The sequence below is a fragment of the Vicugna pacos genome, chromosome 10 (assembly GCF_048564905.1).
Source record: "Vicugna pacos chromosome 10, VicPac4, whole genome shotgun sequence".
Lineage (NCBI taxonomy): Eukaryota > Metazoa > Chordata > Mammalia > Artiodactyla > Camelidae > Vicugna > Vicugna pacos.
Window position 1 is genome coordinate 51024977 of NC_132996.1, and position 13265 is coordinate 51038241.

Sequence of the window (13265 nt, forward strand, 5' to 3'; positions counted from 1 at the left end):
ACTGAGGTAACCAAGGAAGTTGGTTGTAACATTTGGTTAAAAAGAAAAAAGGAGAGAATTAAGAGAAAATGTGTTCTGGAATTAGACATGATGGTTGCATGACATTATAAATGTACTGTCACTAATGACGAATATGTGTTATGTGTATTTTACCACAAAAGAGAGAGAGAGATGTAAGGGTAACTTCTAAGATCCACGCACTAATCCAGCAGAAGCAAAACTGGAGTACAATTCCAGCAAAGAGCAGAGGAGACAAGTAGTCACTTTACGAATTGATAGAGATGCATAAAAGATGTAAAAATATATCATGCATAACAGATAGAAGTATTCTAGTGTCATTCAAGTGACCTTTAAGCTTATCAAGGTGAACTGAAACCCGGATCTGCCCTACCTCTAAGAAGCAACTGCATACAATTTGAATTCAGCTTTATGGGAATAAATGAAATGTGACAAGTTCCAGTGGTGCCACTATCTTGATGTGGTCATGGCAGGATGGTTCTTTGTCTCTGAGTTGTCTGGCATAGGACTTACATTTCCTGAGAAGAATATAAAACTTACCAAAGTACTTTTCTTTTCCCCAAATAAAGTCAGGCATTTATTATTTTTGGCTTCGTACGTTTAAAGAGGAAATAAGAATGTGTTGATTAGGAGACTTTTAACATAGAGGATCTTTTGCTGTATGTTAAAGGGTTTCCAATCCAAGTGAAGATTGGAGCCTCACTGTGACCTTCAAGGTCCCAGCACAGGAGGGAGAATCTCTGTGGGGGAGGGGTTCCAAGTGTATACAGCAGGCACTCACTGAGGGCTTATGCTGGGCCCAGCACTTTGCTAAATTCATCACAAATGTTACCACAGTTAATGATTACAACAGTCCTGTGAAGGCAGGTCCTTGTGTCATCCACATTTTATAGATCATGATTCTGATACTAATTTTCCCTAAGTGACATGGCTAAGAGGTGGCAGAGCCAGATTAGAACTCAGGGCTGTGTGACTCCAAAACTTGAGCTATCTAACCACTAGCTCTACAACCTCTCTTTTCCACCTGAGTGGAGAACTGAGTTTCACCATTTTTCTTCCACCTCTTGCTCTGCTTCCCTCTGGGTTGACTTTGTCGATAAGTGGGCTTTATTCACATGAAAGCAAAGATGGCCCCAGCTGCTCTGGGATTTTGTGATTCTTGGCATCTGTGCTTTCCCGAAGGAAACTAGGTGTGATAATTGTCCTGGAGAGGGCTCTGTGGCAGGTTCCCAGCAAAGTGGTCACCAACAGTTGTTCCCTTTCCTGTGGGAACACACTGCTCCTCCATCGAGAGGCAGAGTCTGTTTCCTTCCTCTTGAATCTGAGATGGTTTTCTTTAACCAATACAATGTGGCTAAAGTGACATTCGGGAACTTTGGAGTCTGGGCCTTTAAAATACCAGTAGCCTACTGTCATATCACAAAGAAGCCCAGGCTGTACTCCTGGAGAAAGGCCACACAGGGTGGCCCTGCAGGATGAGATGCCATATAGAAGGAGGCCCATGGAGGACAATCAAGGCCTCACAGCTGAAGGTCGCCACGGCCCCGTCCTTCCAGCTCTGCCTAGCTGCCAGCTCAGCTCAGTTGCATGAGTAAATCCAGCCAGCACCACGTGGAGCAGAAGAATGCCCAGTCAACCCACAGAATCATGAGAAATAATAAGTCATTGTTGCTTAAAGTTGCTAGGTTTGGGGATGAACGGCTATGCAGTGTTTGGCTTGGTGGGTAATGTCACATGTCCAGGGGCACACAGGCCTCTGATTGGAAAGGTGTGCTTTTCCTCTGTCCTCCCCTGAAACCCCAGGGGCTGCTCACAGAAATGCTAGGCGGGTGGAAAAAAACCTATGTCCACCTGCTTTGTATAGGTTTATATTAGTATTTTTCAGAAAGACTAAGGACTTTGGGGTCCAAATACCTGACTTTGAATACTTGGCTCACTCTTTCCAGTGAGTCCCTGTGAATACGGCATATTGCTTCTCTGTGTCTTTCTAAAAACTAGAAATAATCTTATTTGTGCATAGAAGGTTCTTTTATGGAGCTGAAGTGAGGTTTATTCCACAAACATTTACTGAGCTCTTCCAATAGACTTGACACTACCCATTACATTGTCAGCTTTTTGAGAACAAGCTCTTTGTACTATCATGTTTTCTAAAGCTCTGAAATTATTTATTGGATGAATGAATGGTGACAGATGCTGGTGACACACAAAGATGAATGCAGAATTGATATCTGAAAAGTTGAAAGTCAATGATAAAGAATGTATACGGAACTACAAAGTGGCATACAAAATTTTATTTTTATTATTTTACCTTTTAAATAGAGTGATTCACTGATTCATTAATGAGATTTGCTAACTCGCCCCACCTCACTCCCAAGTGGATTTGCAGAAGCTTTAAAAAAAAATCATCAAATAGAAAAGGATAAAACATAGATGAGAAAATTAGGGCAAAAGGAAAATAAAGGTTGGTACAATGATTTACTAATCTGTAACTTAATTGCAACATACCTTGGCTTTTTAAAGCTGATATCTTCACTTAAGATAATTTATCACTGGTGCTAAGATTTCTAGAAGCAATAAAACCTGTTAAATTTGCCAACTGTAGTTTTGCCATAAACAGGTCCACTTAGATTTCACTATACATAAGAAAGATCTGAAAACCACTGCTCCTCCAGTTGGGTTAAGTTGGTTATTTCAGTCTAGGAGTGTAACCATTGTGTATATGGTAATCGGGTGGGAAGCAGTGGAGATTAGTAGGTAAAAACTAGAAAGCAGCTAGTGGCTAAAAACCAAGCTTCGAGCTCCTAACTCTATCACTTACTGGATATATGACCTTCAGTAGGTCATTTTTCTAAGCCTCAGTTTCCTCATCAGTAAAATGGGTACATAACAATACCAGCAACATAGAGTTGTTGTGAGAATTAAATGAGATAATCCACATAGCACGTACTACATTTTGGTAAATGTTAGCTATTATCACCATTGTAGTGAAGAGCAGATGGATTGTGGGAGGGAGAGGGTCTCTGGATCTTGAGAAGGTGTAATTTTATGGTAAAGACTGAGTAGGACACTGATGGCAAATGGAATGGAGGTTATACTGATAGTTTGAGAATTTTAATGTGCTTTTATATTTAGTTTGTCAGAGCACATGATCTTCACCCTAGTCTTCCTGAGGCATCCTTCTGCCTAGGAAAGTTAAAAGTGTTACAGAGGGATGCAAAAAGGAAATTAAGCTTCTGGCACTCGAAAATAGAAACATATATTCCTTCATTTGTCAACTTCAAGAGGAAATATGTACCAAAATAAAAATTTTATGAAACTCTCCTACACTGTTGGTGGGAATGTAATTTGGTGCAGCCAGTATGGAAAAAGTTTGGTGATTCCTTAAAAAACTAAAAAAAGAGTTACCATATGATCCAGCAATCCCACTCCTGGGCATATATCCAGAGAAAACTATAATTCAAAAAGATGTATACATCCCAATGTTTGTAGCAGCACTATTTACAATAGCCAAGACATGGAAGCAACCTAAATGTCCATCAACAGATGATTGGATAAAGGAAATGTGGTATATATATATATATACCACATACCATATATGTATATGGAATACTACTCAGCCATTAAAAAGAATGAAATAATGCCATTTGCAGCAACATGGATGGACCTAGAGATTACCATACTAAATGAAGTAAGTCAGACAGAGAAAGGCATATATCATATGATATCACTCATTTGTGGAACCTAAAAAAATAAAACAAATGAAACTTATTTACAAAACAGAAACAGACTCACAGATGTAGAAAACAAACTTATGGTGACCAAGGGGGAAAGGGAGGAGGGATAAATTAGGAGTTTAGGATTAACAGATACAAACTACTACATACAAAATAGATAAACAACAAGGTCCTACTATATAGCACAGGGAACTAAATTCAACAGCTTGTAATAACCTATAATGAAAAAGAATATGTGTAACTGAATCACGATGCCGTACACCAGAAACTAACACAGCATTGTAAATCAACCATACTTCAATTTGAAAAAAAAGATGCCATACATTTCTGAAGTATGTATGGTCCAAGATGCTTAAACGTCAAGGATTTAAGTAATCATGTTGTCATTTGATTACAACTTGCTCAATCAGCACTGAGATGCTGTTTATTTCCCTTTGGGTGCTTTGCCTGCAAATAAAGTATGTTATCATCAGTGAGCAGTTATGTCTCAGGTATAGTCACCAGGTGTAAATGACAGGTCTTCTACCTTAGGTGTGGCTAACTGAGAGAGAGCAGCAGAAATGGGCCCTCATCTTTAAAAGACTAAATGAAAACTCTTTAAAGTGATGTTTATCAGTATTGGTTATATTCCTTTGTTTTAACTTTAAAAGCAATTTTAGAAATCGGTTTTGAAGTATAACTTGCTTCTTTTCTTGCAAACTCCTAATTGTTATACCTTTTGGTCCTCTTTGGAAAGGAAAGCTTTTAAAAAGCAAGCACAGGGAGGGGCAGGGGACGGAATGGGTATAGCTCAGTGGTAGAGTGCATGCATGAGGTCTTGGATTCAATCCCCAGTACCTCCATTAATAAAAATTTAAATTAAAATAAAAAATTAAGGACCCCCCCCACAAAAAAATAAATAAAAATAAAATGGTTTAAAAAATAATTTTAAAAAAGAAGAAAAAAACACTGCAACTCAAAGAGAGAAGATGACAAAAGTATGTCAGAGTCCCCAAAAACAAAAGTCCCTTGTTTTGGAGAAATGTGTGGATTTGAAAAGATTAGCAGAAGCCCAGCTCAATTCATGTAATGGCATACACATTCTTAGTAAAAATTCAAAATGCTTTCTGTTTTCAGGGCGCTAAGCTAGTGTGCAAAACTATTAAGGCCATATCCGTTAGACTTTGCTTGTCTGAAATCTAAAGTTGATTTTAGATTCTAAAGTTTTCTTCTTTTACAGGCAGTGAGATTTTCAGAGCTGAGTTTCAGGGCACGTGGTGTCTCAAATTTGTGGGCATGGGTCAACAATTCTAGCTGTATTTCAAATTCGTTGAAGGATGCCTTCATTCTTGAGTAGGTGAAAACTTAAACTTGTGAGGTCAGGACTGTCCATGTCTCATCATCCTGTCATTATATGAATAGCACTAGAGAAAGAGGCCAGAAGAGTCTGATGGAATATGGGTGAGGTAGAAAAAAACATGAAATTGTCCTGTTTGGGTAGGTGATTGGGAACTCTTGGGACAAAGTGTTTGCAGTGGCCTTTTCCTCGGCTGGTAAGAGCCCTCGGGTTTTACTTTGAACACCCCTCCACCGTTATCAGCTGTGTGGTTTGGGTGGGATTGACCCCAGCTCTGATTCTAGGATGAACTGTAATTGGCTCAAGCCACCCTCTGCCCTTTGGTCACCATGGTCTTTCCAAAATAGGCACACAAAGCAATCCAAGACAAGATGCAAGGAGATACTGGGATATCAGGGCTGGAGGTGGTGGAGTTCCCTTCTCTTCATTGGGAACTCTCTTCCCCTAAAGAGTGATTTTAAAAACTAGAGGCCTGACCTACTTGGTAGTCACCTTACTACTGAGTCTGGAGGGGCCCAGAGCTGCCAGGAATCCACTTTGTGGAGAATAAAGCCAGCCCAGCAGAGGGCAGAGGGAAAATGTGGAGTGAAACAAATTCCTAGTTGAAGTCGCTTGACCTATTGGATCAAAATATACCCAAAGTCAGATATGTCTATGCTTTCAGTTAAATAAGCCAATAAACTCCTTTTGTTGCTTAAATAAATGTTCTATGTTCTCCAACTTGAAATATAAGGAGTCCTAACTAATCACTGACCGTTTTACAAGGTTTGTGGGTAGCACTAAAAAAATGCCTAAGAATAAAATGGTTAAAATGGTAAATTTTATGTTATGTAAATTTTATCATATTTTTTAAAATGCAGCAATATCTGGGAAAAAAAATACCCAAGCTTAGGAGGAGAATATAGTTCAGTGGTAGAATACATGCTTAGCATGCACGAGATCCTAGATTCAATCCCCAGTACTGCCATTTAAACAAACAAACAAACAAACCTATTTAACTGCCCCCCAAACAAACAAAAAATGCCCAAAAAACTTGAGTCTAGGGCTTCTGAGTATCCCTGAAGTCCCTGGAGAGGTCACCCAATTGTTCAAAATTCACCTTTGCCATAGTCCTTTACAAAGACTTTTTTTCCCTGCAGGTTTGTACAGGCATCCCACCTCGATGGTAGCAGCTTTTCTTCTTTTATCATTTCTGGACCATTTGGGACCTGATTAAAAAAAAAAAAACTCGAGATACCTCTTAATTGGGTTCTTGTTCTGTACAGGTACTGTGTTGAGTGATTTATGGGTCTCATCTAATTTTCTTTTAGTATTATTATTCTTATTAGCTATTATTCTTATTATCATAACCTATTTTATAGATGGAAAAACTGAGGGTTGGAGGAGGAACACAGGAAGCAAGTGAGAGGGCTAGGCCTTGAACACTTTCAGGGCCACATTGAAGGGTAAAGGCTTCCCCCAATAATGCTAGTTACCAGTGGAAGAAGCCCAAGAGGCTGGTCCAGAGTCTCTGAGGCATAGAGAAGCTCTAGCCAACGTTTCCTCCTCTCCAGGCAACAAAAGCAGAAAAACAAACATTGGTTATTAGCAGCACACGTACTTCTGCATCAATTACATGAAACCCCAGGATCATTTATTTCTGGTTAGAAATTTCCCAACAAGTTCTACTTTGAGGAAAAGAACTGAAATTTCTTCTACTTTTGCTACTTTGTGCCGTCAGTGTATGTGCTAGATTGTGGTCAGCGGTGGGGTGAAGAAGATGGCGCTGGGACAGGACGAGAGCTGGAAATGGAAACTGAAGAGGAACTGGAAGGGTTTAAATGACTTGCTAAGGTTGTGTGTTTTGAGCAAAGGAGGGACTTGGGCAGTTGCCCAAAGACAGAGGTGAATCTTGGAGATGTCGCCTGAGTTGGGCTCCAAGGAGATGTTGGAGGTGTCCCAAATTCTACAATGGGCAGATTCTATAGCAGAGAATGGGCAGACTGGTGTCCAGATCTCCAAGTCTGGTAGGAATGCACTATTAGAAAGTCCAGACTGAGATTAATCTCCAAATGTCCAGTCTAGGAAAAAGAACGAGGAGAAACTATTGGAATCTGGCTAAACCTGGGCACAAGGTAATGTTAATAGCACCTAACTTTTGAGAGATCATTTGGTGTACGGCACCAAGCAAGCTTTTCTTACACTGTCTCATTTAATCCTCATCCATGAGGTAGGTGTGGGTGAGGAAAACGAAATTTAGAAAGCCCATTTAACTCACCAGTTTAACTCAGTTAATTCACCAAGATCCCTCGTCTGTCTAACTGCAGACACCCGGTCCTTGACATAGTCTCCCTTGATAAGGACCTGAGATAAGGCCTGGGACTGGCAAGAGCATCTTAGCTGTTGGTCTAGGAATAGAAGCTTGAGACTGTGCTCTAGTTTTCAGTTGATCAGAGTAAGTCAGACTCTGAAAGTCCCAGTGATTGCAAAAGCAGAAATGATTCTCTGAGTGGCCATAACTTTCATAATTTGGTCAGAAAGGAATTGTTGAGCTGTATCAGCCATTTTCAAAAATGATAGTGCTTTGAAATTTTCCATCTCTTCCATCATATGTAGATAAATTGAGTCATCTAACAAACTGATGTCCTACTATGTGCTGGGCACTGTCCTGGGAGCTAGGGGTACAAAGATTAATAGGACTTAGCCCCTATCTTCAAGAAGTTTATAGTCTATTGAAGAAAATAAATATTAGAGAAAATAAAATACCATGTGCTAAGTGCTAAAATGGAGGTATGGGAATATTCTACCAAAGAAGCTTCAAAAAGATAATGTAGAGCTGGGTCTTGAAGGATAAGTAGGAATTCTTCAAGGATATTACAATGAGACATTCTAGACAGAGAGGGGTTGGGATCTGCAAGGGTGTGGAAGAAAACATTCTGTCTATAGATCAGCATCATAATTTGCGAGACTAGAGTACAGGTTGTGTGAAGAAGGATTTGGAAAGGTGGTTAGTATGGAGGAAGTAAAACTCCAGGACAATTCAGATGTCAAATGGGCATTAAAATCCACTGTACGTGTTTATCTGTTTTAAGTTGGCTAAGAGGTTTTAAATAGCAAGATATGTTATAATGTGTACTAATGTATACCAGTGTGGGTGTAATCAGGAGGGGATAAGCCACAGAGTAATTATAGTGGTGAAAGTTTAATAGAAAGAATTATTAACTGTAACAGGGGTTTGGAATGATAAGGATTGGCTAGTAAGAATTAAGAAGAATTCTAAAGACCATAGAAACAGTGGATGTAATATATAACAGCAGATCTATTATGTAATATCTAATAGCCATTACTCCTCGCATTGAGTCAGAGCTCTAAAGGAAGAGCCCTCGTGGCCACCAGTGTTGAGATCCAGACCTTGCTGAAGAGGGCGTGACCATGGTTCCCTGGACGACAGGGAAGTCGCGGTAATGCTGCACCATTAGGACTTACCAGAAATCTACTCTCTGGCGTGTATACCCTATAAATCCACGTGAGAGTGGTGTTGGGGGAACCTGGCTGCTGGCCACCATGCCTTTCAGGGGTAGGACCCTAGAGAAGTCCCTCATGCAACAGGAGCTGGGCGCTGGGAAGTCACACGTGCTGCAGAAGCCTGGTGTTACAAGAAGCCACACAGGAATTCAAGTATGCTGCAGGGGAACCTAGAAAAATAAAATCCTTTTCTCCTGCAGTGTCTCTCCAGCACTTTCTACTTCAATGGCAGTTGGTAAGGGACAAATACTTAAAGGCCCAGATGCATTTTCACAAAATAGGCCAAAAGGTTGAATTTGGAGCCAAGAGACGATAAATCCATAATTGGCACACGAGAACTGGTGAAAAGACTTCTAACCGACATAATCTGGGGAAATTATTTCCAAACTACATTCACAGTTTTAAAGTGTTGTATTTAATGAATTCTTTTACAGTGGGTTAAAATCTGCCAAATGGCTTAGTATCCTGGAAGATTTGCACCAACACAACCCACTTACCAATATTACCTTACTGTTACTAATATTGGGAAAAGTTATTTCAGTTTGTATTTGTGATTAAAAATGGTGTCATGTACCTTATTTTTAAACGGTAGTTACAAATAGGACAAATCTAAGTTCATACTCGGTGTGGTCATTCATTAACTATATGACCTCGGGTAAGTTTTTTAACTGATTCCCACCTCAATTCCCTCATCTGTAAAATGGGGATAACACCTACTTTGTAGGATTGTGGTGACAATTCATTGAGATAATATATTTAAATTTCTTAGCCTAATGTACCTAAATGATATCAAATTTGCTAATAATAGCAGCTCAAAGACTGATAGTTCCTATAATAATAACACTGAAAAATAATTTACTACATGCCAGACATAACAGTGACTTTAAAATATTTATTCACCCAATATTATATGCTAATCTTTATTAATTCATGCTTGGAATTTAGAAAAGAGATTGGTTACAGATGTCATGGATTTATATCAATATGGCAGCTAGAATGCATCACTCTGAGCTTCTGAAATGCCTTATTTGTGTCCCTCTGATGGCACTTATTTCATTGTCTCTTGTATCGTGGTGTTATAAAAGGCAGTCTTCACTAGACTGTGATTTCTTCATGAATAAGACAATTTAGTCACTTTTCTTCTTCCTCCAGACTTTTAAAAATTACGTATTTTGCATATAATAGGCACTCAGACAGTTGTCAAAATGGAATTTTCTTATTTAATCACTAGTCTTTCCTTATTCTTGCATGTCTTAAAATTCTTGCAAATTTCTTATGAAGCTTTAGCGGGCACAAAAAGGTTTAATAATCTTGTTGTACAGAAGAGGATCCCGAGATCAGAGTGAGTTACCTGCCTAAGTTCAAGGACAGGCTCAGGACTAGAAGTTTCATTTATGTTTTAGTCATTTGTCAAATGTTGAGACAGGTACCATGCTGGGCACTAGAGTTTACAACTCAAGGGCAAAGTCCTTGCTTTCAGAGAGCTGACAACATTTCTGGCTTTAGGGGGTGAGGGGAGTAAAAATAATCCAATGAATACCCAGCAATGTGGCAAGTGCACTGTTAGGGAATATGGGCTGATATTGAGCTGATGTTCCAGGACAGCTGGCATGATGGTCCAAATACTGACACTTCTATGACATTGATCAATAGCCACCTCCCCTGCTACCCTTTCCCAGACAGTCCCACAATCCAGAAACTAAAGGACTAATGCATAGGTGTCTAGAACTCTGCTTCAGTTCTTGGGACCAGCTTCTCTTCTGATTGGTCAATCCCAAAGCAGAGCCAATTTTTATATATCTTAATATATACTGAATATTGTCCCTGGGATATGCACAGAGAGTTAGGATTTGACGGAGTAGCTCAGGAGAGGAACATAATTCAGAATAAAAAGTTAAAAAAACACTTTCAAGAACTGGCAGAAGACTTTTAAAATTATAAGTATGTTATAGAAAATTTGTGACATACATACATAGTCATGTACAATGAAAGCCCAGAGTAAACTGAGTGAAGGGGAAGTGGGACCTCTCAGAGCTGTTTTTGCAACTTCCTATGAATCTTTAATTATTTTAAAATGAAAAGGCTTCTTTTAATGTGAAGGAAGCCTATCTATCTAGGTTAGTATTGTCAATTACAAAAATATTCAAAATACCATTGCAAATAGAATTCTGCTGGTGTTTTATTAAAATACAAGCATTTTAATGAAAAAAGATTAAGTCTGAAAACGATCTGAAATATTTCACTTCATCAATTTGGAGTATAATGTAGGTTCACTTAATTGTCAAATATAAAGGACCACCAGACTTACAGGAAGTCCCTTCTTCTCCTGAGGTTCTCCCTCAGAGATGCCCGTTCTCCGTGATGCCTGTGAGGTCTGCTGACTGCTGCCACCACGGAAACTCAGACTGCCTGGGCAGTTGAGGAAATGCTGAGTCACTGCTGCCATTACCATTTCCCTCAGTAATCATTTGGAGAGCTTCGTCAAAAGAGGTTCTAGAATCCACCATTTGCTCAACCTGAATGTATTTGCTCCAAGCAAGGATACAGTTGTCACCCTTAAATGCTCCCAAATTAAAGGCAGACCCCACCGAGATGCAGCAATTATGAGAGTCCACAGTACTTCCCCCCTACTCTCTGAACAGTCTAATCAAAGTCACTACAATTTCAGAAAGCTATTTCTCCTCCTTCTTCAAAGTCACAGGCTGGCTAAAGACAAGCTCAATTTGTATTACTAAACAGAACATGAAATCTCAGACCCTAGCAACAACGTGCAGATTTAAGGTGAGCTACAGAGTTTTCCTGGAGATCAGTGGGAGATCAGTTTGCCTTGTACATAAATAAATAAAGAGCCCATTGTGGCCAAGGAGTCAGCTCCAAAGGCAATCCCAGAAACTGAAACAGATAAACAGCTCCCTTGGATGAAAAAACTTTACATACAACAGGCATACACATACCTACACATACATGTGTATACACACATTTACCTATTTTATTCTTGGATTTTTCTTACTTTTTATATATTTTTTGAGTTCTTCTGGTACCCTACAAGATAGTAGAAGAGATCACCTATAAACACAGAATCATAAATAAAATTAAAGAGTATATCTTTTTACTTTCCTTTTGGCACAAGTAAATATGCATGCATGCACGTGAGTATTTTACAATAGTTCAACCACTAAGATCCATGAAAATCCTACACTATATAACATACATGAAATGTCCCATCTGTCAGCGTGAGGAAGGGGTAGTGACAGGAGGAGGGTCTGGGATGGAAACAAGTCATAGAATGTTAACATTATAAGGTTTGGTAGTTGGCCTTCAAGGATGGCCCAATGAACCACTCCACACCCCTGCGTGGTCCCCTCCCACAGTGAATCTGGGCTGACCGTGCTACTTGCTTTAATCAATGGAATTAAGTGATGCTGAGCCAGTTCTGAGCCTAAGCCTTGAGAAAGTCCGGCAGCTTCTGCATTGCACATTTGGAGGAGGCCTGAGTCACCATGGAAAGAAACCTGGCTCTTCTGTTGGAGAGACCACATAGGGTGCAGGGGGTAGAGGACCCCTGAGACCATGTGGAGAAAGAGAGGAGACCACACCTCTTAGCATTCCAGCTGAGCTCAACCTTCCAGCCACCCTCACTAGGATGCCAGACAAGTGAGTGAGCCATCTTGGACATGCTGGCCTCCTTGAGCCCCCAAATGACCACAGTCCCAGCTGACATCACAAGGAGCAGAAGAATCACCCAGCTGAGCCCACTCAACCAACAGAATTGTGAGGGATTCAAAAAACAAAACCACATTGTTGTTTTAAGCCATTAAATTTTATGAGTGTTATGCGACAACAGATTATAACCAAAAGAGAAGGCATCATAAAATGATCTAATCCGAAAGATCATCTGACCAAACATTCTCATTTGGCATTAGCATTAAAAAGTTTAAAAGCTTCTTGTGGTGATCGTTTTGTAATATACAGAAATATGGAATCACTATGTCATGCATCAGGATCTAACATAGCATTATAGGTCAATTATACTTCAAATAAACAAACTCATAGAAGAAGAGATCAGATTTGTGGTTACCAGAAGCAGGGGTGAGGGAATAGTCATGGAGGGAGGGGGAATTGGAAGAAGAGGGTCAAAAGGTACAAACTTTCAGGTATAAGATAAGTAAGTACTAGGAGTATAAAGTACAACATGATTAATATAATTAACACTGCCATATGTCATATATGAAAGTTGCTAAGAAAGTAAGTCCTAAGAGTTCTCATCACAAGGAAAAATATTTTTTTTCTTTTATTTTATATCTATATGAGAGGATGGATGTTCACTAAGCTTACTGTGGTAATTATTTCATGATGTATGTAAGTCAAATCATTATGCTGTACACCTTAAACTTATATAGTGCTATAAATCAATTATATCTCAATAAAACTGGAAGAAAAAAATTAAATGGAAAAAGTTTTATGTGTCTTGAAGTGAAAAAAAAGAAAAATAGATTAAATAAATAAATAAATAATCCTCTTCAAGGGCACTAATTGCTTGTTGGCCAAGCCAGAAATAGAATTCTGATCTAAAATTTTAGTTGTATATTCTTTCTACAAAATCCTGAAGTGTGAAGAATGGTCATCAACTTACATTAAGCATGGATTTTTTTAAATGATCAAGGAGGGTAGTT